This window comes from Cibotium barometz, chromosome 25 (genome assembly GCF_041138505.1).
Source record: "Cibotium barometz isolate CiBa-2024 chromosome 25, ASM4113850v1, whole genome shotgun sequence".
NCBI classification, from domain to species: Eukaryota; Viridiplantae; Streptophyta; class Polypodiopsida; order Cyatheales; family Cibotiaceae; genus Cibotium; species Cibotium barometz.
This window is the reverse complement of record NC_141070.1, coordinates 51,373,075-51,400,902: the sequence shown is the minus strand read 5'-3', so window position 1 is coordinate 51,400,902 and position 27,828 is coordinate 51,373,075. Positions and strand designations below refer to the sequence as shown.

Genomic DNA, 27,828 nt, shown 5'->3' with positions numbered 1-27,828 from the left:
GGACCGTTGCCCGAGAACCTATCTGGCTCACACAGGACTGACATCTGTCAAAATACGCAGCGGAAATGATAACCAAACTTGAGACCACAAGAGCAAGTAGAGTGCAGAAAATAGACAGCACAAGAAAGACAGAGAGAGAGGTGTGTAAACTCTTCTCTATACACAAGATCCCGATAAAAACTGAATGAATACAAAGTGGGGATCATGGGGCCTATTTATATGGCCCCATGGATGCAAGCAAGGGCAAGAACGGTCCGAATCGTGGACATCCGTGCTGTCGGTGCAAAGGTATCCTCGTAGTCGATGCCTGGCCGCTGAGCATAACCTTTAGCCACAAGTCTGGCTTTGTGTTTGTCCACCGACCCATCTGACGCATATTTGGTCTTGAAGACCCATTTGACACCAATGACTGACCGTTTCGATGGCCTCGGTACCAACTCCCATGTGTTGTTCTTCTCGATGGCATCAAGTTCCACCTGCATGGCTTTCCTCCAAGTATCCTATGAAAGGGCTTCCTTGACGGAAGTGGGCTCGTTGTCCCGCATAATACGAGACATCAGAGCATAGTTTACCTGAAGAAGGTCTGCTGTATTGCTTTTGTCTCGGATTCTTTGTGATCTTCGAGGGCCGTCCTCTGTGGTCCACTCGGAGGGTAACTCCGTGACACCTGACACCCGAAGGGTGTCCAACAACCACCTGGGTACTCGAACAGATTGTGGAGCCTCCTGCTGTTGCGGGGGCTCTACTCCAGCTACGGGCTCAACCTCCTGTGTTGACTGAGGGTGATCAACTGGAGCAATGGTCTAGGAATTATCATCAGACTCCTCTGGATCTCCAAGAAGTGGCGGCTCCTCGACAGTGGATACTGGAACATGCTCATCAAAGACCACATCCCGGCTGACAACAATCTCATTTCTGTCTGGATCATACAATCTATATCCCTTGGAAAGAGAATTATACCCCACAAATGTAAGCTTGCGGGACTTGGAGTCAAGCTTCCCCCTCTGCTTCTTCGGAATATGAACATACGCATCACTCCCAAAAACACAGAAGTGCGAGACATCAAGTTTCTTGCCAAAGTATGCATCAAACGGAGTCATATTAGGTACTGAAGTCGTTGGAGACCGGTTGAGGGTATGGACAGCCGTTGCCACAGCCTCTCCCCAAAGTGGACGAGGAAGATCACAATGCTCCAGCATGGTCCTCGCCATCTCCACCACAGTCCTGTTTTTGCGTTCTACAACCCCATTCTCTGAAGGCGATCCGGTATTGGCCAGTTCCCTCTTGATGCCATGGTCTGCACAAAATCTGAGAAATAGAGTCGAGGAGAATTCACCCCCTTTGTCAGCCCTGAGAGTCTTTACCTGCAATCCAGACTCTTTCTCCACCATCACGTGCCAATCCTTGAACCATGCAAAAGCTTGGTCCTTCTGTGAATGAAAGTAGACCCACGTGAATCTGGTACAGTCAGCAACAAGCAGCATAAAATAGAGAGATCCTCCCAATGATGGTGTCTGCTGAGGTCCACACAAGTCAGTGTGAATCAACTCCAACGGTTTTGAAGCCCGCCTGGAAGCCTGCCTCGGAAAGGATTCCCTGTGCTGCTTACCACGTATGCAAGAACTGCAACGTCCTTGCCTACTGCCAACATCCGGCAAGCCAACCACCATCTGGTCTCGGAAAGCTCGCCGCAATGCATCCACATTTAAGTGGCCAAAACGAAAGTGCCACAAATCTCCGACCTGAGAACCTGTCAACGAGGAGAGTGCAGAGAGCTTGTAGATACCATTCTCCACACCGCCTTCCCAAACAACCTGGCCAGTCTCACGGTCCTGTAGAGCAACTGAATGCTCCTCAAATTCTACCCGAAAGCCAGTCTTGCATACTTCATGCACTGACAGAAGATGAAAACCCAGAGCAGGGACATAAAGAACACGGGAAGCATGCTTGCCCCCCTTGCCATTGGGAATAATCTCCATCCGGCCCTCACTGTGTATCGGAATAGTGGAGTTGTCGCCAATAAAAATGCGACCTGACTGCCGTTTCAGATCCAAAAAGAAGTCACGAGACGGAGTCATGTGCTTGGAAGCACCATTGTCAAGAATCCATTCCCGGATATCCTTCGCGGTGAAGCCAACTGCCTTCTCGCTCGAAGATGATGAAGCATCGGAGTCCATCATCTCTAAGTGAACAAATGCAGGAGTCTTTGTAGCTGAGGCTGAAGAATCAGCACTCTTCCCAGTCCGCTTAGGACACTTCCTCCAATAGTGGCCTTTCTCGCCACAACCATTGCAGGATCGTTCGACCTTCAGCTTCTCTCGTTCTGAGTCGGGCTTCTTCTCAGAAGACTTCTCCGGTGAAGCCTTCCCTTTGCCCTTGTTGTTATTCCGGCCTTTCGACCGTTGGCCAGTTAAGGCCTCCGATCCTCCGCTGTGAGGAGGGTTCGTGAAACGTTCCTCTTGGTCCAAGACCATTGGCACAAGCTCCTCCCAGGTAATGGTGCTGAGCCTGCCACTCGTAATCAAAGAGGAGTAGAAAGCAGAATACTGAGCAGGCAAGTGGGATAGCAAAGTAATGGCCATGTCTTCAGATGATATCTCCTTCCCAGCCTGGAGGACTTCCTGCTGAAGGGCCTGCAGCTTGTTAATGTGCTCCCGCATCGTCGATGACTTTGCAAGGTTCATAACCCGCATCTGCACTTCCAAGGAGATCCTCTTCATGGGTGATACCCTGTTATAAAGAGAAGCCAAGTGCTGCCATATGCCTCTGGCCAGCATCATGTGCTTTACGTGATTGATTACTTGTGGTGTGCAATTGAGGAAAATAAACGACTGGACCCTGGCGTTGACACGATCCCACATCTGTGCCTGTGCCTCTCGGTCCTTTTTCATCGACAGTAACTCCCCTTCCTCTGCTTTTGGCCGTGGAACCCTGATGACGATGAAATCAGCAAGGTCATACGACTCCAGCACAGACTCCATCATAACCTTCCAGATGCCGTAATTGTTCCCGTCCAACTGACGGTCCACTGAGAACGTGGGGAGAGTCGGGATCTTCACGTGCTTCTCAGCCATCTCTAACAAATCTGCCATCGCAGGGATGTAACTGAAAAGGGTGGGTGGGTGGGGAAAAAAAACTCTAAATCTGCAAGTGGCTGTCCAGCACCTTAGCCCGCCTTCCTCTTGCAACTTCTCTTCCCGAACAGTCCAAAACAGTCCACCAATCAGCAACTTAACTATTCCCCCTCTTGCTCAGAAAACTCCCAAGATCTATCAAGAGCCTAGGGCTCAGATACCATGTCAAAATACGTAGCGGAAATGATAACCAAACTTGAAACCACAAGAGCAAGTAGAGTGCAAAAAATAGACAGCACAAGAAAGACAGAGAGATAGGCGTGTAAACTCTTCTCTATACACAAGATCCCGATAAAAACTGAATGAATACAAAGTGGGGATCATGGGGCCTATTTATATGGCCCCATGGATGCAGTCGGCCAGCGCATGAAGTGCCACCAGCCCTCCACAACTGGGCAAAGCCAGTCGGCCAGCAGAAAAACACCACGACCTCCTCTGATCAAGTGGGCCAGTCTTCAGGAACACATGAGTGCAGTCGGCCAGCATCAGAGGCTCCTGCCAGCATGTGGCATCCACCTACACCAAGGAAAAATGGGGAAAAAATACGGGGAGTGAGGAAAAATGATAAAACACCTATACAGGGCGGGCACACCCACAACAGAGGCCATGGTGTCTAATTGACAAGAGATGACTTCTAACACCATCCCCTCTGGCTTTGTGGAACACCACCAACAAACCTCCCGGGAGCTCTTCCCGATTCTGTGTTCCTTGCCTTGGGCTTCATATCCGTGTACTTTCGTGTACCTTGGACCTGTACACCATCATATGGGATTGAATCAATGTTTAGCTGGCTTAGCCTGATGCTCTGATACCAATGTAACACGCGGAAGCTCTGGGGGTCTTCTTTCAGCCCTAAACACTACTGGAAACTTGCTGATGCAAAACACAGACATGAAGACAGAGTAGAGAGAGAGATATGCTGGAAATTCAGTATATTAATATGGTACAAAAAGGTACTCAATCCATAGCCCTAGGCTATCTTGTAAAAAGGGTGATAAACACCAAAATCTAGTCCCTACTTGGACCCTAATGATCCACTCCATAAAGGAATGAATGATTACAATGAGGAGCCTCTTTGCCTATTTATAGGCCTTTGGATTCCGTGGGGAATTGGCCGACCAGCCAACATGAAGATGCGCCTGCAGCCGCCTCAGCCGACAGCTCTTGTGTCCTTCTTTGGTTCAGCCGACAGCTCCTGTACACAGTCGACAACATCTTTAGGTCATCTCCAAGTCCCCACTTCACACAGTGCTCCATGTCCTAGTCTTTAATCTCTTTTTCTGGATGCCTCTTCTAGATAATCTCTGAGAATGTCCATGGCATATTCATGCATATGACATCCCCTTGTGCTAAATTTGATGACGGGATTCCAACCTATTCTTGGATGACTGTCATCATCCAACTCTATTCCCGGAGTCCCTCTGTGTCAAATCCCCATAAATCCCCTCGTAGAACATTCCTGGTACGAGACTCGACACCTGCAAACAAACCAAACAAACAAGAAGGGGGGTGCAGGCCTGACTCACCTCCCAACCATGACAGCCGTGGGCAAGCCCACAGACTTGGCTATCCCCATCGAGCCACGAGCTGAGCTAACTAGATGGACGTACCCGACCAATCTCTACCTTGTGACGTCCCATACCGCCACGAAGCTACCTTTGCGGGCCTCGAGAAGACTGTTGCAGACCTCGGCTGCATGAAGCAGGTGCACGTCTGCGCACTAGATCCAAGCTCCAGACCATAGAGCTCTCACAAATCACGCGAGACTATATGTGACTAATGACTAACCTTGGCCACCCTTTTATAGGCTCTTGGTCGGTCATCGGGCGTCCACACTTGGGTGCCCGCCCGTCCATACTTGGGTGCCCGCCTGTTAGTCTATCCCTAACTCAGCTCGCCAATCAGCCTGCCTAGCTCTAAGCTTCCCCAAACCTCGAAGCTAGTCTTGTGTGCGTGTAGCACACGGTAGATACACACTGTGCACATGACACTCTGTCATCCATTCAACTCTGGCACCCGTTTCACTGAAAACCCGGCCCGGTCTCCAAAACCACTCTGACTCTGAATAAGATCTATGCATCTGTTTCCTCCAATCCCCAATCCGTTCGCGCCTTGACTCTGAACACTGTCTTGGTCTTCATTCCTGAGAAATGTGTCTGGCACTCTCACATCACCCCTTGGAGGATAAACCTCCCTTGGGACCGTTGCTCGAGAACCTATCTGGCTCATAGGACTGCCATCCCCTCTGGCTTTATGGAACACCACCAACAAACCTCCTGGGAGCTCTTCCTGATTCTGTGTTCCTTGCCTTGGGCTTCATATCCGTGTACTTTCCTATACCTTGGACTTGTACACCATCATATGGGACTGAATCAGTGTTTAGCTTTGCTGAGCATGATGCTCTGATACCAATGTAACACGCGGAAGCTCTGGGGGTCTTCTTTCAGCCCTAAACACTACTGGAAACTCGCTGATGCAAAACGCAAACATGAAGAGAGAGTATAGAGAGAGATATGTTGGAAATTCCATATATTAATATGGTACAAAAAGGTACTCAGTCCACAGCCCTAGGCTGTCTTGTAAAAAGGGTGATAAACACCAAAATCTAGTCCCTACTTGGACCCTAATGATCCACTCCATAAAGGAATGAATGACTACAATGAGGAGCCTCTGCCTATTTATAGGCCTTTGGATTCCTTGGGGAACTGGCCGACCAGCAGTCGGCTGGAGATAAATCCCAACATGAAGATGCGCGTGCAGCCGACAGCCGACAACTCCTGTACACAGCCGACAGCATCTTCAGGTCATCTCCAAGTCCCCACTTCACACAATGCTCCATGGCCTAGTCTTTAATCTCTTTTTCTGGCTGCCTCTTCTGGATAATCTCTGAGAATGTCCATGGCATATTCATGCACATGTCATCCCCCTCTACTAAACTTGATGACAGGATTCCAACCTATTCTTGGATGACTGTCATCATCCCACTCTATTCCCGGAGTCCCTCTGTCATCCATCCAACTCTGGCAACCCGTTTCATCGAAAGCCCGGCCCGGTCTCCAAAACCACTCTAACTCTGAATAAGATCTATGCATCTGTTCCCTCCAGTCCCCAATCCGTTTGTGCCCTGACTCTGAACACTGTCTTGGTCTTCATTCCTGAGAAATGAGTCTAGCACTCTCACATCACCCCTTGGAGGATAAACCTCCCTTGGGACCGTTGCCCGAGAACCTATTTGGCTCACATTACTGCCATCCCCTCTGGCTTTGTGGAGCACCACCAACAAACCTCTAGGGAGCTCTTCCCGATTCTGTGTTCCTTGCCTTGGGCTTCATATGCATGTACTTTCCTGTACCTTGGACTTGTACACCATCATATGCGACTGAATCAGTGTTTAGCTTTGCTGAGCTTGATGCTCTGATACCAATGTAACACGCGGAAGCTCTCGGGGTCTTCTTTCAACCCTAAACACTACTTGAAACCTGCTGATGCAAAACGCAGACATGAAGAGAGAGTAGAGAGAGAGAGAGATGCTGGAAATTCAATATATTAATATGTTACAAAAAGGTACTCAGTCCATAGCCCTAGGCTGTCTTGTAAAAATCTAGTCCCTACTTGGAACCTAAGGATCCACTCCATAAAGGAATGAATGATTACAATGAGGAGCCTCTTTGCCTAACTATAGGCCTTTGGATTCCTTGGTGAACTGGCCGACCAGCAGTCGGTTGGAGATAAATCCCAACATGAAGATGTGCCTGCAGCCGCCTCAGCCAACAGCTCCTGTGTTCTTCTTTGTTTCAGCCGACAGCTCCTGTACACAGCCGACATCATCTTCAGGTCATCTCCAAGTCCCCACTTCACACAGTGCTCCATGTCCTAGTCTTTAATCTCTTTTTCTGGTTGCCTGTTCTGGATAATTTCTGCGAATGTCCATGGCATATTTGTGCACATGACATCCCCCTCTACTAAACTTGATGACGGGATTCCAACCTATTCTTGGATGACTGTCATCATCCCACTCTATTCCGGAGTCCCTCTGTCATCCATCCAACTTTGGCAACCCGTTTCACCGAAAACCCGGCCCGGTCTCCAAAACCACTTTGACTCTGAATAAGATCTATGGATGTGCTCCCTCCGGTCCCCAATCCGTTCGTGCCCTGACTCTGAACACTGTCTTGGTCTCAATTCCTCAGAAATGAGTCTGGCACTCACATCACCCCTTGGAGGATAAACCTCCCTTGGGACCGTTGCTCGAGAACCTATCTGGCTCACAGGACTGCCATCCCCTCTGGCTTTGTGGAACACCACCAACACTGGGAGCTCTTTCCGACTTTGTGTCCCTTGCCTTGGACTTCATATCCGTGTACTTTCTTGTACCTTGGACCTATGGGACTGAATCAGTGTTTAGCTTTGCTGAGCATGATGCTTTGATACCAATGTAACACACGGAAGCTCTGGGGGTCTTCTGTCAGCCCTAAACACTACTGGAAACCTGCTGATGCAAAATGCAGACATGAAGAGAGAGTAGAGAGAGAGAGATGCTGGAAATTCAGTATATTAATATGGTACAAAAACGTACTCAGTCCACAGCCCTAGGCTGTCTTGTAAAAAGGGTGATAAACACCGAAATCTAGTCCCTACTTGGACCCTAAGGATCCACTCCATAAAGGAATGAATGATTACAATGAGGAGCCTCTTTGCCTATTTATAGGCCTTTGGATTCCTTGTGAAACTGGCCGACCAGCAACCGGCTGGAGATAAATCCCAACATGAAGATGCGCCTGCAGCCGCCTCAGTCGACAGCTCCTGTGTCCTTTGGTTCAGCTGACAGCTCCTGTACACAGCCGACAGCATCTTCAGGTCATGTTCAAGTCCCCACTTCACACAGTGCTCCATGTCCTAGTCTTTAATCTCTTTTTTTGGGTGCCTCTTCTGGATAATCTGTGAGAATTGATAGAATGTGCAGCGGAAGAAGGGAAAGTGGAAACACAGGAGGGGGAGAGAGAGAGAAAGATGGAGAGGAAACACAGGTGAGAACCTGCTCTCAATATCATCATCAAAAGGAATACATGTCCCGAGCAAGAGGGGAGAACCTCGTAAGTGAGGGACTGCAACTAGGCAAGCAGTGAAAATATGAGGGAGGCATGCCGGCTATATATACCTCTACATGAAGGCAGCCGACTAGGGATAAAAGACCTCCACGACTGGGAAAAAATCCCAAGACCATAAAATGGGGAATAAATATGGGTAAAATATGAGTGAGGGGTGACCAGCCCCTCTGACTAACATGGTCAGCCCTAGAGGCTAAAATAGGACACCAAATAGGAAGCTAGCAAGTAGGGGATGATGTCTAACACCCCCTCTCAGCACCGGATGCTGAGCAAACTCCAAGAAGCCAGAGACGCCGTCCTCGATCAAAGATGAAAGACTGCAGAAACAGGTACCAAGAAAGCTCCACAAGCAATCTCCTCTGCAACTCAGCTACAAAAGCAACAGAACAAGCTGCCAGGTACACCGTTCCTCTGGAAGAAAACAACCATATAGGCTGCGACGTGCTGCTCCAAATAATGGTTCCAAACCCAAGTGTAAGAACACTCCCCGAAGTCGAATGTCGTGTATCCAGCCTGGAGAAGGTATGAAAAACCTCAAAACCAACCAAGATCAGATCCTGTATATAATCAATCCTGGGAGAAGCAAGGTGCTCCTCACTGGAACCCTCAAAAGAAATAGAGTCAATCTGCTCCAACTCTGTACCAAGAGTAGCCAAATGCTGTATAAAAGCATCCTCTGAAAAGGTCGGCATCGCAAGATGTAAAGACTCTGTAGTAGAAAATATGGGGTCCATCTGCTCAAACTCCATAACAGGAGTTGCCCAATGCTGTACATAAGTACACGCCACGGAGGTGGGCATCGCAAGATGAAAGGACTCCACATCCCCCTCTGAAAAATGATATCGTCGGACTGGTACAAGCCCAACCTGATTCTGATCCAAATCCAAAAAACTCTGAAAGTACCACTGTGCCGCAGGCATGGTTAGCAACCACAAATCCAAAGCATCCCACTGGGTCCAAAAAACCACCCTCCACAACAACAAGCCATCAGAACTGGCAGGGGGAGGGGCATCCTCAAAAGCATCATAAAGAGAGGCAGAGGTAGACTCCTCACAATGAGGAAGGGAAGCAGGAATATAAACTGCAGTGGCAACAACGTCCTCAAAAGCATCACAGATAGCAGAAGACTGTTCCAGAAGTAGAACCAGATCCCAAGAATCAGTAACAGATAAAAAATCCATGTGAAAGGATCACACCCAAAAAAAGGGCAAAACACCCTCCTTGTTCTGCAAATACTGCAAAGAACACAAGCTCGGACAAAATAAACTCTGCTCAGGATCTCTGAAAAGATCACTGCTCTCCTCCAAATAACTGTAAACTCCTGTCAAAGAAGAATGTCTCCACAGATACAACACAGCTCCCGAAACTGATCCTCAAGTGAAGTAGCTGGAGAAAGGCCCCCTCTGAGTGTAGAAAACTCCTGTGGGAAGCAAAACGTAGCCAAAACACTGCTATCCAGCAAAAATAGCACTCCACCGCCAACAGAAGGCAAGGAACATGTAGAAACCGGGAAACCGTGTAGGCCAAGAACAAAACACAGGTATAGATGCTCCAAAATCAGCAAAACGCTGACTGAAATCAGAAATTCAGAATCCTCCTCAAGTACCAAACTGCCTCCAAAGCCACAATCCAATCAAGAAACCCCCTCTGCAAGTGATCTGTGTCCACTGGAGAAGAAAACGCAGCCAAACAAGGGCTACAAACCTGAAAATTCAGGCCAACCAGTGTCCACACCTCCTATGAGGAAAAACGCTGAAGAGAAGGTACCTTCGGGTCCAACAGATGAAGCCCAAGTGAAGGTAGAGCTACCAGCAAGATCGGTTCAGAAAAAACGCAGCAACCATGGCTGCAAATCTGAAAACGCAGAGGTATAAGGGGCTGAATGTGGAAACACTCTGGAGAAATAGGTACACCCAAGCCTCAGATCAGCAAATCAGCATCAGAAACCTGTAGAAGAAAAAAACGCAGCAAATATGCTGCTGTTGGCCTGTACAAAACAGGCAACCAGCACTACAGGGGGGGGTATGAATGCTGGGAACTGCTGAAAACTGCTGTAGACAGCCACCTGAAAAAAAACGCAGCAACCTATGTGCTGCTGTCCTTGCTGAAAACGCAAAAACGCAGGTCTGTCCAGGGGCAGAAAAAACGCAGATATGAAGAGGTATAGGAGGGAGCATCCAACGCTGAAAATCACCGGCGCTCTGATACCATGATAGAATGTGCAGCGGAAGAAGGGAAAGTGGAAACACAGGAGGGGGAGAGAGAGAGAAAGATGGAGAGGAAACACAGGTGAGAACCTGCTCTCAATATCATCATCAAAAGGAATACATGTCCCGAGCAAGAGGGGAGAACCTCGTAAGTGAGGGACTGCAACTAGGCAAGCAGTGAAAATATGAGGGAGGCATGCCGGCTATATATACCTCTACATGAAGGCAGCCGACTAGGGATAAAAGACCTCCACGACTGGGAAAAAATCCCAAGACCATAAAATGGGGAATAAATATGGGTAAAATATGAGTGAGGGGTGACCAGCCCCTCTGACTAACATGGTCAGCCCTAGAGGCTAAAATAGGACACCAAATAGGAAGCTAGCAAGTAGGGGATGATGTCTAACAAGAATGTCCATGGCATATTCATGCACATGACATCCCCCTCTGCTAAACTTGATGATGGGATTCCAACCTATTCTTGGATGACTGTCATCATCCCACTCTATTCCTGGAGTCCCTCTGTCATCCATCTAACTCTGGCAACCTGTTTTACCGAAAACCCGGCTTGGTCTCCAAAACCACTCTGACTTTGAATAAGATCTATGCATCTGTTCCCTCCAGTCCCCAATCCGTTCGTGCCTTGACTCTGAACACTGTCTTGGTCTTCATTCCTGAGAAATCAATCTGGCACTCTCACATCACCCCTTGGAGTATAAACCTCCCTTGGGACCGTTGCCCGAGAACCTATTTGGCTCACAGGACTGCCATCCCCTCTGGCTTTCTGGAACACCACCAACAAACCTCCGGGGAGCTCTTCCCGATTTTGTGTTCCTTGCCTTGGGCTTCATATCCGTTTGCTCTCCTGTACCTTGGACCTGTACACCATCATATGGGACTGAATCAGTGTTTAGCTTTGCTGAGCCTGATGCTCTGATACCAATGTAACTCGCGGAAGCTTTGGGGGTCTTCTTTCAGCCCTAAACACTATTGGAAACCTGCTGATGCAAAACGCAGACATGAAGAGAGAGTAGAGAGAGAGATATGCTGGAAATTCAATATATTAATATGGTACAAAAAGGTACTCAGTCCACAACCCTAGGTTGTCTTGTAAAAAGGGTGATAAACACCAAAATCTAGTCCCTACTTGGAACCTAAGGATCCACTCCATAAAGGAATGAATGATTACAATGAAGAGCCTCTTTGCCTATTTATAGGCCTTTGGATTCCTTGGGGAACTGGCCGACCAGCAGTCGGCTACACTAGAGATAAATCCCAACATGAAGATGTGCTTGCAGCCGCCTCAGCTGACAGCTCCTGTGTCCTTCTTTGGTTCAGGCGACAGCTCCTGCACACAGGCGAAAGCATCTTCAGGTCATCTCCAAGTCCCCACTTCACTGCTCCATGTCCTAGTCTTTAATCTCTTTTTCTGGCTGCCTGTTCTGGATAATCTCTGAGAACGTCCATGGCATATTCATGCACATGACATTCCCCCCTTACTAAACTTGATGATGGGATTCCAACCTATTCTTGGATGACTTCCATCATCCCACTCTATTCCCGGAGTCTCTCTGTCATCCATCCAACTCTGGCAAACCGTTTCACCGAAAACATGGCCGGTCTCCAAAATCACTCTGACTCTGAATAAGATCTATGGATCTGTTCCCTCCAGTCCCCAATCCGTTCGTGCTTTGACTCTCAACATTGTCTTGGTCTTCATTCTTGAGAAATGAGTCTGGCACTCTCACATCACCCCTTGGAGGATAAACCTCCCTTGGGACCGTTGCCTGAGAACCTATCTGGCTCACACGACTGCCATCCCCTCTGGCTTTGTGGAACACCACCAACAAACCTCTTGGGAGCTCTTCCCGATTCTGTGTTCCTTGCCTTGGGCTTCATATCAGTGTACTTTTTTGTACCTTGGACTTGTACACCATCATATGGGACTGAATCAGTGTTTAGTTTTGCTGAGCCTGATGCTCTAATATCAATGTAACACGCGGAAGCTTTGGGGGTCTTCTGTGAGCCCTAAACACTACTGGAAACCTGCTGATGCAAAACGCAGACATGAAGAGAGTGTAGAGAGAGAGAGAGAGAGAGAGAGAGAGAGAGAGAGAGAGAGAGAGAGAGAGAGAGAGAGAGAGAGATGTTGGAAATTCAGTATATTAATATGGTACAAAAAGGTGCTCAGTCCACAACCCTAGGCTGTCTTGTAAAAAGGGTGATAAACACCAAAATCTAGTCCCTACTTGGACCCTAAGGATCCACTCCATAAAGGAATGAATGATTACAATGAGGAGCCTCTTTGCCTATTTATAGGCCTTTGGATTCCTTGGGGATCTGGCCGACCAGCAGTCAGCCAGCCGACTAGAGATAAATCCCAACATGTAGAGCCTGCAGAGCCGCATCAGCCGACAGCTCTTGTGTCCTTCTTTGGTTCAGCCGACAGCTCCTGTACACAGCCGACAGCTCCTTCAGGTCATCTCGAAGTCCCCACTTCACACAGTGCTCCATGTCCTAGTCTTTAATCTCTTTTTCTGGCTGCCTCTTCTGGATAATCTCTGAGAATGTCCATGGCATATTCATGCACATGATGTCATGTGCACAGTGTGTATCTACCGTGTGCTACACGCACACAAGACTTGTTTCGAGGCTTGGAGAAGCTTGGAACTAGGCAGGCTGATTGACGAGCTGAGTTAGGGAAATACTAACGGGCGGGCACCCAAGTATGGATGGGCGGGCGCCCAAGTGTCGACGCCCAATGACCGGCCAAGAGCCTATAAAAGAGTGGCCAAGGTTAGTTATTGGGATATAGAGAGTCTCTCGAGTTTGTGAGAGCTCTATGGTCTTGGAGCCTGGATCTAGTGCAGACGTGCACCTACTTTATGCAGCCGAGGTCGGCAGCAGTCTCGAGGCCCGCGAGGGCAGCTTCGTGGCGGTATGGGACGTCGCGAGGAGGAGATTGGTCGGTACGTCAACCTAGTTAGCTCAGCTCGTGGCTCGGTGGGGACAGCCAAGACTGTGGGCTCGCCCATGGCTGTCATGGTTGGGAGGTGAGTCAGGCCTGCACCCCCTTGCTTGTTTGTTTGTTCATCTGTTTGCAGGATTCGAGTTTCGAACCAAGATCGATCACGAGGGGATCCGTGGGGATTTGACAGTGGTATCAGAGCATACCTCGTGAACGAGCAAGTCGGTAGGTAGAGAAGAAGAGGTCGAAGAAAGGTATGTGTTAAAAAACTTGTTGTTTTTTTTGTGCATACTGTAGATTTCAGAATAGTATGTGTTTTCTTTCATCAAAGAAACCCATGTTGATGGGAGATGGTAGGTTTAGAAGGGTCGCTTGCTTTGCAAGGAAGAGAAGTCTTGTTTGTGTAGTCGCATGAACTGCAGGGAGAGAAACAGAAAAAAAAAGCATGTTTGCTTTTCGTTGCTTTTGGCGATTGAGAGAGAGCGCATGCGTTTGTGAGAAGTTGGGCATGCTGGCGGGTTGCACGCTGGCAGGTGTTGCAGTCGGGCTTCCGGCAGCTATAGGCCGGCAGCCACCTAAGGCTTGTATGGCCAGGCGGCCAGGCCTGCGTTGCCAGGCAGCCAGGCCTACGCAGCCTAGCGCAGGCATCCAAGCCAGGCCACGTGGCCTTGTGACCAGGAATACTCGGGCGATGGCAGGCGCAGGCTGGCAGCAGCCGACGGCAGGCAGGGTGGCGCTGCCAGGATGATTCGCGCAGGCAGCCGACGGGGATGTCAACAGCAGCGCCGGCGGCTAATCCAGGGGGGATGAGAGAAAAAAAAAACAAGGAAAGCACTCGTTTTGGGCTTTCGTTTTTATTTTTATTTTTTTAAAGGTTAACCCCCCTCCTCCCCCCCCCTCCTCCAAAGTTTCAAAGGTGTTTTATTTTTTATTTTTTAAAGAGTATAGAATATATATATATATATATATATATATATATATATATATATATATATATATTTATTCAAGAAAAAAAAAACACAAAAGCAAAGCAAAAGCCAAGTCTAGCTTTTGGAGATTTTTGGCTTTTGGGAAACCTTTATAAACCTCCTCAAGTGGGCTTCTTGCCACACATCTCTCAAGTTTTCAAGCTCTCAAGCTCTCAAGTTCGCTCGTACTTTTGTTGTGCAAAGATCGAATTTTCTCTCCCCAACATTACTCTAGAACCGTTCGGGGGCGAGCAAAAGCAGCGAACCAAGGAGATCGTGGACACGTGGCTACATAAGTGGCAAGTTCACTTTCAGTTTCATCCATATGATGATGGAAAGAAGATCCAGTTAGCATTAGGTTTCTTGTTCGGCAAAGCTTTGCTTTGGTGGAAGGAACTCAACCCTAAGCCAACGACTTGGACACAATTTGAAGATATCTTCAAGAAAGAATTCCTCAAGAAAGAGGATGACTATGATGTTGTTGCCCGGTTTTCAGCTTTGACCAATGACCATGACCTTGCAGCACCTCACTTATGAGGTCTACCTCCAGAAGTTTCGTGACTTGCAGATGAGAGCTACAAAGATGGATTTCACTACTCTTTTGGGGTTTTTCGTAGCTGGTTTACCCGTCTTGTATCGATTACAGGTTAAAAATAACAAATGTAAAACATTGGATGAGGCCATTCATTCAGCTCGTATCTATGATGATACGATGGTCTCTTCCAAGTCAAAACCCGTTACCGAGCAGCAGGGGAACAAGCATAAAAGAAAGTTCTCCGCACCTATGGCTAACACGACAGAGGGAAAGTCTTCGGACCAACCTTCGAAGAATTCAAGTTCGATACCAGCGAAGAAAAAACGACTCCTTAGGGCTTTGAAGCTCAAGAAGGAAGGACGTCGTTTTATCTGCGAAGAAAAAGGGCACATGCGTAATGAGTGCCCAAAGTAAAAGAGTACCAAGACAAACGCAGTACCCAAGCCAAAGACTGCTAATCAGTTGTCTTTGACAGGTACGTCAATTTCTGTACTTTCTCGCTCTAGTACTTGTTCTGATTGTCTGTTCAATTCTAAGGTATTTGGCTTGCATGATCTTCTCCGAGTTTATGGAGAAGTGAATGGCCATAAAATTCACTTTCTTTTAGACCCTGGCAGTTCGCATAACTTTGTTAACTACAAACTTGTGCAGAAATTGAGTCTTGATACGACACTCAGCGACCATACCTATGAGGTACGCCTACTTGCGGGAAGGCAAGTTTGGGATCGCAAGGTGGAGATACTTCCAATCCAGATTCAGGATTACAAAGATACTCTGGAATGCTATGTGATGCATCTGGAAAATGTAGACTTGTTATTAGGGATTGAGTGGTTTAAGACTCTTGAAGTCCAAATAGATTGGTCTAGTCATATTTTTTCTTTTCAGCATAGGGACACCCAGTATAGTATTTTAGGTGATTGTATTCATCTCTCTCAGGGACCTCTTGTAAATACAATTGATTTTGGAAATATAATGGATTCTTCTTTGTATACCGCTTTCCATTGTGTATTGATTCCACTTTCTTCTTTTCTCATCCCTTCGTTGGATGTAAATGAATTAAGTGTGTTTGAAAGCAAAGAATTACAGAAGATACTTGATTCTTTTCAAGATGTATTTCCTAAGGAACTGCCATCGGGTTTACCACCTGAACGGGCAGTAGATCATCGTATTGACTTGATCCCTGGTGCTCATCCTGTCAGTATTCCACCTTATAGGATGAGCCAAGCTGAGGAAGATGAGTTGGCTAAACAACTCGAAGATTATTTGAGGATGGGCCAGATCCGTCCAAGTAAATCACCTTGGGGTGCACCTGTGTTGCTTAGGAGAAAGAAGGACAATACGTGGAGAATGTGTATAGATTACAAGAGATTGAACAAGCTGACCATTAAGAACCGTTATCCTCTTCCTAGATCAGATGACTTGATTGACCGGTTAGCAAGAGCGAAATATTTCACGAAGATAGATTTACATACTGGTTATCACCAGATACGTATTCATGAAAGACATGTCGAAAGAACCGCCTTTCGGACTAGGTATGGCCATTACGAGTTTCTCGTATTACCTTTTGGGTTAACTAATGCTCCAGCCACTTTCCAGCAAATGATGAACGATCTTTTTCGTGAACATTTGGGAAAATTTGTGGTGGTGTTCCTGGATGATATTTTGATATATAGTCGTACTCTTGAGGATTATGTCAGACACCTCACGATTGTCTTATCTATTTTGAGACAGAATCGACTATATGCTTAGTTGAGTAAATGTGAGTTCTTTATGACCGACATCATTTACTTGGGACACAAGATCACTCGAGATGGATTGAGCATTGACTATGACCGAGTTCAGAAGGTTCTGGACTGGCCTATACTGCGAACAATGAAACAACTTCGTTCTTTTTTCGGTTTTGTAGTTTTTCTTCGGAAATCTGTACGGGAGTACTCTCAGCTCACACTACCGATGACCGACTTATTGAAAGGTCGTGGACGTAAGTCAAATCAGCCTATCACTTGGAATAACGAGTTGGATATGGCCTTCAGACTTTTGAAAGATAAAGTTAAGGAAGCACCTATCTTAGCATTGCCTGATCCTAGTCGGCCTTATGTCCTTGAAACTGATGCCAGTGACTATGCTATCGGGGCTGCTTTATTTCAAGATGGTAGACCGGTTGCTTTTGAAAGTAAAAAGCTAGACGACACTCAATCTCGTTGGCCAACCCTTGAGAAGGAGCTTTATGCTGTGATTCATGCTCTCAAGGTTTAGAGACATTATTTATACGGCTCCAAGTTTGTGGTATTGACCGATGATCTTGACTGATTATCAGTCAATCAAGTATGTGTGATGCGGATGATTTGAGAGGAAGGAAAGCTCGTTGGGCAGAGTTAATGCAAGATTTTGATTTTGAGATCCGTTATCGGAAAGGGTCCATGAATAGTATTGCAGATGCGCTTAGTCAGATTAGAGAGGTGAATACTTTGTCGTTCACCGAGATTTCTATTGACTTATTTCAGTCATTGAGAGGGCTTTGCAGGACTGATAGTTATTTTGGTCCATTTTGGCAGAAGATCCAGGACGGGCGCTCATTGATTGACCAAGACTCGATGACTGAGCAGTCTACTATTCAGGCTGCAGGAGGCCAGTGGATGATTCGGAATGGTTTGCTATTCCGTAATGACAAAATTTGTGTACCACAGATCCCGGACATTAGGTCCAAGTTTCTTAAGGAGTGTCACGACGCCCCTTCTGCTGGACACCTTGGGGTACACAGGACACTATCATTAGTGAAACACACTTTTTATTGGCCGAAGATGAAAGGGTATGTAGAAGATTATGTTCTCAAGTGTCAAATTTGTCAGGCAAATAAAGCTGAACGCTTTAGACAGACTGGGTTGTTGCATTCTTTGCAAATCCCAGGTAATAAATGGGAAAGCATTTCCATGGATTTTATTACCGGATTGCCAAGAACACATCAAGGCCACGATTCTATTTGGGTTGTGGTAGATCGCTTGACAAAAATGGCTAGATTTTTACCGACCCGGAAGACTTACAGCTACGCAATTAGCTCGGCAGTTTATCGAGCAATTGTTTAGACTGTACGGGTTACCGCAGGACATAGTCAGTGTACGAGTGATTTTTGGAAACTTGTTTTTGAGAAGTTGGAACCAACTTTGAATTTGAGTTCCTCAGATCATCCTCAATCTGATGGCCAGATTGAAAGAGTGAATCAGATTTTGGAGGATATGCTTCGAGCATATGTATCCAAAAGACAGAGTTCATGGGAGGATTATCTTCCTATGTTAGAATTTGCATATAACAGTACTAAGCATACGAGTACAGGTTTTAGTCCTTTCATGCTTATGTATGGTTTTCAACCTAGATCACCTGTTACAGTAGGATTCTCAGGACTTTAGCATGATGTAGCACGTAATTTTTTGCAAGATATGCAGGAAATGTTACAAGTTGCGAAGGAATCTATTAGAAGTGCTCAAGACCGAGACAGGTTTTATTCTAATAGACATCGTTCACCTAGAGAGTTCTCTGAAGGAACGATAGTGTATTTGCGAGTTCCGAAAGATTCCGAGACTTTACGGACATGTAGATCTCCGAAATTATCCCCTAGATACTGTGGACCATTTCGTGTTACACGACGGATTGGTGCAGTTGCATATGAATTGGATTTGCCTTCTCATGTGAAAGTTCATCCTGTATTTCATGTCAGTAGACTTAAGGAAGTACTGGGTGGAGCATATCAGTTAGTTACTCCTCAAGAAATTATAGATGTCGAAGACATGACATTTGTTCCGCACGAACCTGAAAAGATTCTTGGATTTCGTGAACGAAGATTGCGTAATACGCTTATCACGGAATACAAGATCAAGTGGAAGGATTGTGTTGAGGAGGACGCTACATGGGAGACATTGACTACTCTTCAGAGAGATTACCCTGACTTTTTAGTGAGCTTAGGAGTGAGCTCTTAGAGGAAGGGGAGTATGTCATGTGCACAGTGTGTATCTACCGTGTGCTACACGCACGCACTTGTTTCGAGGCTTGGGGAAGGTTGGAACTAGGCAGGCTGATTGACGAGCTGAGTTAGGGAAATACTAACGGGCGGGCACCCAAGTATGGACGGGCGGGCGCCCAAGTGTGGACGCCCGATGACGGGCCAAGAGCCTATAAAAGGGTGGCCAAGGTTAGTTATTGGGATATAGAGAGTCTCGCGAGTTTGTGAGAGCTCTATGGTCTTGGAGCTTGGATTTAGTGCAGACGTGCACCTGCTTTATGCAGCCGAGGCCGGCAGCAATCTCGAGGCCCGCGAGGGCAGCTTCGTGGCGGTATGGGACGTCGCGAGGAGGAGATTGGTCGGCATGTCAACCTAGTTAGCTCAGCTCGTGGCTCGGTGGGAACAGCCAAGACTGTGGGCTCGCCCATGGCTGTCATGGTTGGGAGGTGAGTCAGGCCTGCACCCCCTTGCTTGTTTGTTTGTTCGTTCGTTTGTTTGCAGGATTCGAGTTTCGAACCAAGATCGATCACGAGGGGATCCGTGGGGATTTGACACATGACATGGTGTAAGAAAGAGTAGAACTGTACTCCTACCGGAGATCAAGGTACACGGGTGAAGACGGGAGTTGACCTGATGTGTGATGAAGTAAGGAAGGGAGAGGCTAATGGAGCAAGTGCACGGTGCTGCCACTGGTCCGAGGTTGGGGCGGTGCTGCCCCTGGAATTGGAATTCATAAATTGGAGGAAATAGAAGAGCTAGTGGAATACTTGTTAAGAAATTTTAACAATTGGGTATGAAGTGAGGTGAAATCGACCTAAGAAGTCAAATTTCAGACTGTAATGCTTAGTCACAAGAAAATTTTCATCTATCTCATCGTTTCTTCTTTACGGTTTTTTCAAGAAAATTGAGATGGAGAGGGGGAGAAAGTAAAGGGGAAGAGAAATAAGAAGAGAATTATAATCAAATTTGTATGTATAAGGCTGGCTTGTTCTTTACAGTAAATGGAAGTCATTTTCTATGCATTATTGATGTGTTAAAACTGGATAATGGATTAGTAGTTGGTTATTCAATGCTAAATTTTCAGCTGTTATATTATTTCTCTGCTGAAAAGTCAAAAGGGTATTTAATTGTCTACAAATTTTCTGGAGATTGATGTTAGCTTGATGAACAGTGTAAATTAGTTTACGTTGGACTGCTGAACATGACATATGCTGAGAGAAATCTGTAACAAGGAGCGTGGATCTTGTTATACTTAATTATCCACTTGTGTTTTGCTGTAGCGTATAGGAAATCATTTTCACATGTGAAATATTTGCTGTGGATGTCCACAGAATCGGGAATGCTTGGGAATCCCTGTATATGTTTACTCCAGGAGACAAATATGTTAGATAACCACTTTGGTTTTAACATTGCGCATATCTTCTGTAAGGCATCTGCGCAACTCTTTTGTACTTGCTCTTATTTTTTGTAAGATAGCGCTGTAATATATAGAGCAGCTTAACCATGTGTCTAATGGAAGGAAGGGCAAGTCTCATGACTTCATTTGTCACATTAGAAGTGAATCAAGGAGTATTTTGAGTCTTAGCTGGACGCAATACACTCATAATTAGCTTTTACTCATCATGTTGGATACATTCTCATAATGCAATACACTCTATTTCAAACAGCTTATGAGCTAACTTGTTGTTCTGCTCTCTTGCTTGTTTAATTTGAATGTAAGCGAGTCTAGAATGGAAGGTTGTATGTAGAAGTGTGTAGTAAGATCAGCTTTTCTTAGTAGATGATCTCTTCTTGCTTCTATTAAAGCTAGTAAGGCAAGGTAAATACTTTGTAGCATTATTGGCGCCGTTATTGAGAAGATGAGTCTTAAGAGATAGTTCTCTTTCGTTGTCTATTCTTAGCCAGTCACACCACAAAATACTCTTTGTTTTGGAACAAATCCATTCATTAGCTTTTGATTGCATTTATATATATATATATATATATAAAACGTGACAAAAGATGCAAATCTACAAGAGTCCGGCATGTGCCTTTACAGACATAAAACATATATTCACGGGCGTGAGTCAACCAGAATCATGAATCAGCACAAGACATGAAGTGCCACTTGCAGAAGCATGAATTCAAGAAGCTTATGAACTTACTCGATTCTACTTACCAAAAAAATAAAATTTATAAATAGTCAATTGGTTAGATTGATGTTTGGAATGGTAACGGTAGCAAATCTACAAGAGTCAAGCATGTGTCTTCACAAATGTAAAACATATATTCACGGGCGTGAAGTCAGAATTCATTAATTTGCACAAGACATGAAGTCACACTCGTAGAAGCATGACTGTACATGAAACATGAATTCAAGAAGCTCATGAGCTTACTCATTTCCACTTACCAAAAAAGCAAATTTTATAAATGGTCAGTAGGTTAGATTGGTCACAATGATGTCCGGAATGGTAACGGTAGCAAATCTACAAGGGTCACGCATGTGCCTTCACATATGTAAAACATATATTCATGGGTGTGAGTAAACTAGAATCATGAATCTGCACAAGACATGAAGTCACACTCGCAGAAGCATGACTATACTTGAAACATGAATTCAAGAAGCTCATGACTCATTTCCACTTACCAAAAAAGCAAATTTTATAAATGGTCAATTGGTTAGATTGGTCACGACGATGATGTCCGGAATGGTAACGATAGCAAATCTACAAGGGTCACGCATGTGCCTTCACAGATGTAAAACATATATTCATGGGTGTGAGTAAACTAGAATCATGAATCTGCACAAGACATGAAGTCACACTCGCAGAAGCATGACTGTACTTGAAACATGAATTCAAGAAGCTCATGAGCTTACTCATTTCCACTTACCAAAAAAGCAAATTTTATAAATGGTCAATTGGTTAGATTGGTCACGACGATGATGTCCGGAATGGTAACGGTAGCAAATCTACAAGGGTCACGCATGTGCCTTCACAGATGTAAAACATATATTCATGGGTGTGAGTAAACTAGAATCATGAATCTACACAAGACATGAAGTCACACTCGCAGAAGCATGACTGTACTTGAAACATGAATTCAAGAAGCTCATGAGCTTACTCATTTCCACTTACCAAAAAAGCAAATTTCTAAATAGTCAATTGGTTAGATTGGTCATGATGATGTTTGGAATAATAACGGTAGCACATGGACAAGTTTTGTGTAAGGTGGTTTAAGATTTTAAATACTCACACACCAAGGGTTGGGTTCTTGAGATGTGTTCATAGTGCACATTTAACATAAGGTAACTACTATAGATATATTTTAAACAACAACAAATGAGCAAAAATGACCACATGAGGGGAAGCCAATTTGGACTTCTTTGTCAATTAGTGGGCAATGTGTAACATTAGAAGCTTGTGAGACAACAATAGGGTATGCTCGATAAAATGCCTAGAAATGCCTAGGCTTAATTATTTTGTAGAGAATAAAGGGGTATAGAGTAGACTAAGGTAGGAGTGAGTTATGGACCAAAGAAATGGGTGGATTTTTTGTAACTTCTCTTATTTATTTGTATGCGAGTCAATTTCCTTACTTTCTAAAAGACCAAACTTGAGTGAGAATATGTGAGATTAGCACAAGGTTTAGCTCTATGCTAAGGGTGTGTGTGAGATAGCATGCATAAAGATTTCTTCAGTGAAAGAGCATACTCCCTTACGCGTTCTACATTCTAGAGTGCAGTGGAGTGGAGAACATGGTAGGGAAAATGGAGCTTATGAGATGAGAGAGAAGAGCTTCAAGAGAGGAGTGATCGGAGGAAGTGGAAAAGAAGGGTGGGAATTGAGGGAAGCTATGCAAGACCCAATGGAGAGAAAATCCCCTTTCATTGTGCATACCTTGAGTGATAGGGAGACACCTAGGAACAAGAGAGTCATAACATTACAAGGGGAGTTGCTCATCTTAAGGCGCTCCATTGCTAAAGAACTCTTTGAATCTTCCATAGAAGGTGAAGAAGAAGAAGCAACATGTAAAGCAGCTTGTTGATATTTCATGAATAAGGCTTCATACCTCACTGAAAAGGTAAAAACTGACTCTGCTTCCTTTTGGAAAATTTGATCCAATTGCAATAGTACAGCATTTGGTGACTCCACTGTCCCAAATCTCTCCTTCATTGCTTTGGTCAACCTTTCCCAATCATTCTTGGACTCCTCTGGCAAAGCCTCATGCCAAGTTAAGGCCACACCCTCCAAGAAATGTGGAAGTATTTCTGCCCTCTCCTTCATAGACCAACCCGTCAAGCGGCATGCTCAGTTAAACTCTCGGAGATAACTCCCCGGGTCTTTTCCTTCCGATCCTTGGAACACCGGAATGTTGAACATCTTGCACCAAAAGATGAGTAGCTAACAAGGGAAATTTACTTTTTTCAAAATAACTTTTCTTTAATCATGCAGGACCTTGAGGTTAAAATAGAATAATTCTAAGTAAAACCTGCCCTTCAACTCCACCAAAAGATGTGACATGAAGTTGGGGTTTGGACTTCGATCACTTCTTAGAATCAAAACACACTTGTATGAAACCTCACAGCCTCCTCACCTCTCTTTTTCTCCCTAGGTTAAGATAAAGATATACACATCAAAGGTGAGATCATAATTCATGGAAGGAAAGATAAAAAGCTCCGGAGAAGCAAGAATTTCTGCCAGTCTTGTAGCTCCAAACAAGAGGGCAATTCTTTGTTGGAAGAAAATCTTCCGACTCAGGATTATGTGAACGAAAACATATGGGAAATATTGGTAAGGTTCATTCGTTCGAATTGGGCGATTTAGACAGAACATATTAAAGCAAATGAATATAGCAATCATGTTTGAGGAGACAGTAGCCCCTGTTTGGGTATGTGTGATTTTTGACCACTCCAAGACCTCTATGTGAGATAATGTGGTTCACATACAAATGGCACTTATAGAAGCATGCCAATTTTCATCAATACAAGAGTTTAATGGTGATGATGAGGATTGCAAGGGTGAGCTTCAAAAGGATGTATTCCAAGTACCACTTCAATCACTTTCCCTTCTCACAATGCTCAAACGTGTGCCTCTTCACAAGAGCATATGACATACCTCATATCACTTGCATCACATGATCAAATGGCATACATCTGCATTCCGTAAACTCATATGAAACCATAGCATGATTCATACATGTCATGTGACACATCATAGCATGAAAATGGCTATGAATGGCATACATCTGCATTCCGTAAACTCATATGAAACCATAGCATGATTCATACATGTCATGTGACATATCATAGCCATTTTCATGCTATGATATGTCATGTGACATATCATAGCATGAAAATGGCTATGAATGGCATCTACAACTTTTCAATAGCATGTAACAATACATAAAAGGAGCTCAAATGCCATAGATTTAGCCATATAAACCCTCAATTGCAAAGCAATGTTAGAAATGGATCCAATTTCTCCCAAATGCTTCCAAGAAAATGACAAGGATGCTCAAATCTTGCTTAGGGTTCTCCTAATGCTTCTAGACGCCTCCATTCTTGCAATAACATTACAAAGCAATGTTAGAAATGGATCCAATTTCCCCCAAATGCTTCCAAGAAAATGACAAGGATGCTCAAATCTTGCGTAGGGTTCTCCTAATGCTTCTAGACACCTCCATTCTCGCAATATAACTTGTAATCACTCACCATTAGTAAGGGAAAAACCCTAATAGGAAACATTACAACCCATTTTGCACATCTTGAACAAAAAAAAAACATGTTAATCACACATTGCATGCCTTGTGTCATGTAGAAGAACACTTTAAGTAAAATCCCATGTGGAATGCTTGAGGGAAATCCACTACCCTTAGGCACTGAATTGTGCAAACTAGAGAAGGGAAAACATAGGAGAAACGAGCATAATCGATGCCCTATAATACCATTAAGGCTTCACTCCCAACCATAGAACCTTTGCCAAGAGTTAAGGATGAAAAAAATACCTTGACATTATGCTCAAATCATTGATGGCCAGCCGTGGAGATTTCATGAGAATCCCATTTCCAAATGGCTTTGTTCACAGCCAATGTCAAGCCTAGAAGTACTTAAGTGCTTGGTTAAGCTTCTCCAAGCTTAATCAAATCTCTTTCTAACCTTACAACTCCATATTGGAAGGAAATGCATGAACGGCAACCCGGAACCAGTGACCAGAGTTTTCACAGCATTGTGCAACCTCCCGACCTTCAAACATGGCATGAAGAGGTTCTTTGTGAGACGATCAAGATGAGGCACATGAAAATCCTAACTCAATAGTGTACAGCTTAGCCGCAGATTGAAACCTTATTTCCCTCAAGATCAAGCAAGAAGAAGAGGAAGATTAAACATTTTGGATTAACACCCTAATTAAGATTAGCAATTTTCTCCAATTTTGGTGCCAAGATCTAAAATTAGGGGCGTATCCCTCAAAATCTAGTCCTCTGCCATCCATGGTCCCAAAACTTAGGAAAAAGGTGAACCAAAAGATTAATTACACTCAAGCAAGATTAATTTCCACTCAACATGAGCATCATGTCCCCATTTCTTGATCAAGAAAATCAAGAAATCCAAGACTCAAATTTTCTTGAAACTAAGATGGAAATGGATCAAAGACATGGCTCTGATACTAATGAAAGAAAGTAGCATCTAGGTTAGTCGTGATTTAGCCTAATTAGCCTTGGATTAGCCTAATTAGCCTTGGATTAGCCTAGATTAAGATGGAAACTAAGATGGAAATGGATCAAAGACATGGCTCTGATACTAATGAAAGAAAGTAGCATCTAGGTTAGTCGTGATTTAGCCTAATTATCCTTGGATTAGCCTAGATTAAGATGATTAGCCTAGTTTTAGAGAGAGAAGAGAGAGTAAGTGACTTGTATATTGATAATTATCAAAAGGTACCCAAAATATATTTTGGGTATTTGATGATTATCAAAAAGGTACCCAAAATATGGTGTATGTGACCTATATACATGACCCCCCTTTCACACTATCATAAGTTTTGTCCATGGGCGTGGTCAATTGGCCTTGGACCCATTATTCATATGAGACCATTCCACTTTGTTATAAAGGATAAGAATAAAAATGTAGCTTTAGGGCCTTCACCTATGAATACAAAGATGAAAATATGTCAGCCTCTAATTGAAGGTGAAGCAATGAAGATAGAGACTCCACTATAGAAAGAATGTGATGTAACAGGTCCTATGAAATCTTGACAAAGAGACCAAGGTCCACAAATGAATATGAAAATCCCAACTAGGCAAGGCTCAGGCATAAAATCTCTTTTCTTAGTCTCGATGAGGAAGGTAACTTGCATAACCTGCAGGAGGGTAAGGGGGGGTTTTTTTGGCGAGCATTTTCTAACGAGCACTCCCTCCATCAAGAAGAGCACTCCTTGCATCAAGAAGAGCGAGAAGAAGATTCTAAATCACAATGAGAATCAGAGTCACTATTATAATGAGCGTCATCAAATTCTAACACCGATAAATATTCCTTCTTGTTCTTCTTGTCTTTGTTCTTGTTTAACGTTTCTAGGGACAAATCCATGGTCCTCTCTCTGCAAGACTCTATTGGCCACCATGTGCCACTAGATTTGTTAGAGCTAGAGAAGCTTTAAGGTTACTCCAAAGACTATGGAGACAAACAATGTAGCTAGAAGATGTTCCAAAAGATGATCCTTAAGCCAAAATGTCACATTAATCCAATTATAGATAGTTGAGATCTTTGTAGGATATTCAACAATAGTCTGCATGTTCATTTTTATAGCATATTCAACAATAGTTTTCATCTTCTTTTGAGGACTTACCTAGTTGAGAGATTTATAACATATTCACTAATAGTCTGCATCTTTGTTTGAGGACTTGCTTGTAACTATTTGGAGTAGTTAAATAGATGCTTTTTTTGACCTGAACCTTTTTGAGAGAGGGAGAAGGAGGTGGGTGGAAATGTGTGTGTGTGTGTGTGTGTGTGTGAGAGAGAGAGAGAGAGAGAGAGAGAGAGAGAGAGAGAGAGAGAGAGAGAGAGAGAGAGAGAGAGAGAGAGAGAGAGAGAGAATCAACTCACCACTGGATACCAATGCTCGAAACCATGTGGAGGTAGACCCAAACTTGCTTATTAGTGGTTGGAGGCAAAGGACATGGAGAGGGAAATTTGCGGGCTGTGCACTAATCACATGGACGAGTTACATACACCTATAAGGGCATTGTCAAGAACCACATAGTGGCAAAAACACCCCCAAGGCACTAGCACATGGGTTGATATGTAGAGATTTATAGAGAGCTAGGGTGAGGGAGTGAGCATGGGGAGAAGACTAAGGAATTTATGATGGCATGGGTGTTAGGAAGAAGGAGGTTAACTTAAGCTTGAGGGGCTAAGGAGGAAAGAAGAAAGATGTGTCCCCTTTGATGGTAATAGATGGCCCCTTTTTATAGGTGGAGGAGGACTCCCTTAGCAAAGATATAAGCGGTGTGAATGCGGTTTGATGAAGAGATTATAATTGGAATAGGTCTTAACTATTGCTAGGTCCACGGTGGTGAAGGAAGATTCGAAAAGATATTACAATTTTTCATTTAAGCCAAGGTTTTCAAAGGTCATATTAAATAGGTGTGGGGTGAAAACATTACAAAGTGGTAAGAGAAGAAGTGAGGAAGATATTTGAGCAAGCTGTCTAGACTTTTTGCAAGCAAGTATTTTGGCTGTAACTTTTTGTGTAGCTCAGAATGAGGAGCTTCAAAAAGCAAACTTGAAGCTCATGACCCATTCTACAGAAAAATTTTGCATGACCTGCAAAGTTGTTTATGAACTTTAATTGCCAAATTCTGAGCGAAAAATGCTCAAAAATTCAAATCAAATTTACCTACCCCAAAACAAAAATCTTCCAAGAGGGCCCCTTCATTT

General features: G+C 44.5%; 1 long non-coding RNA gene across 1 annotated transcript in view; it reads left to right on the top strand.

Moving 5' to 3' along the window:
• LOC147624705 (uncharacterized) overlaps positions 1-20,582 on the top strand; it is a 35,977-nt gene extending 15,395 nt beyond the window's left edge. Inside the window, exon 2 of the long non-coding RNA XR_015269122.1 lies at positions 20,195-20,582. This is a non-coding gene — a long non-coding RNA (uncharacterized LOC147624705). The remainder of the gene's footprint in view (positions 1-20,194) is intronic.
• Positions 20,583-27,828: the final 7,246 nt, after the last annotated feature.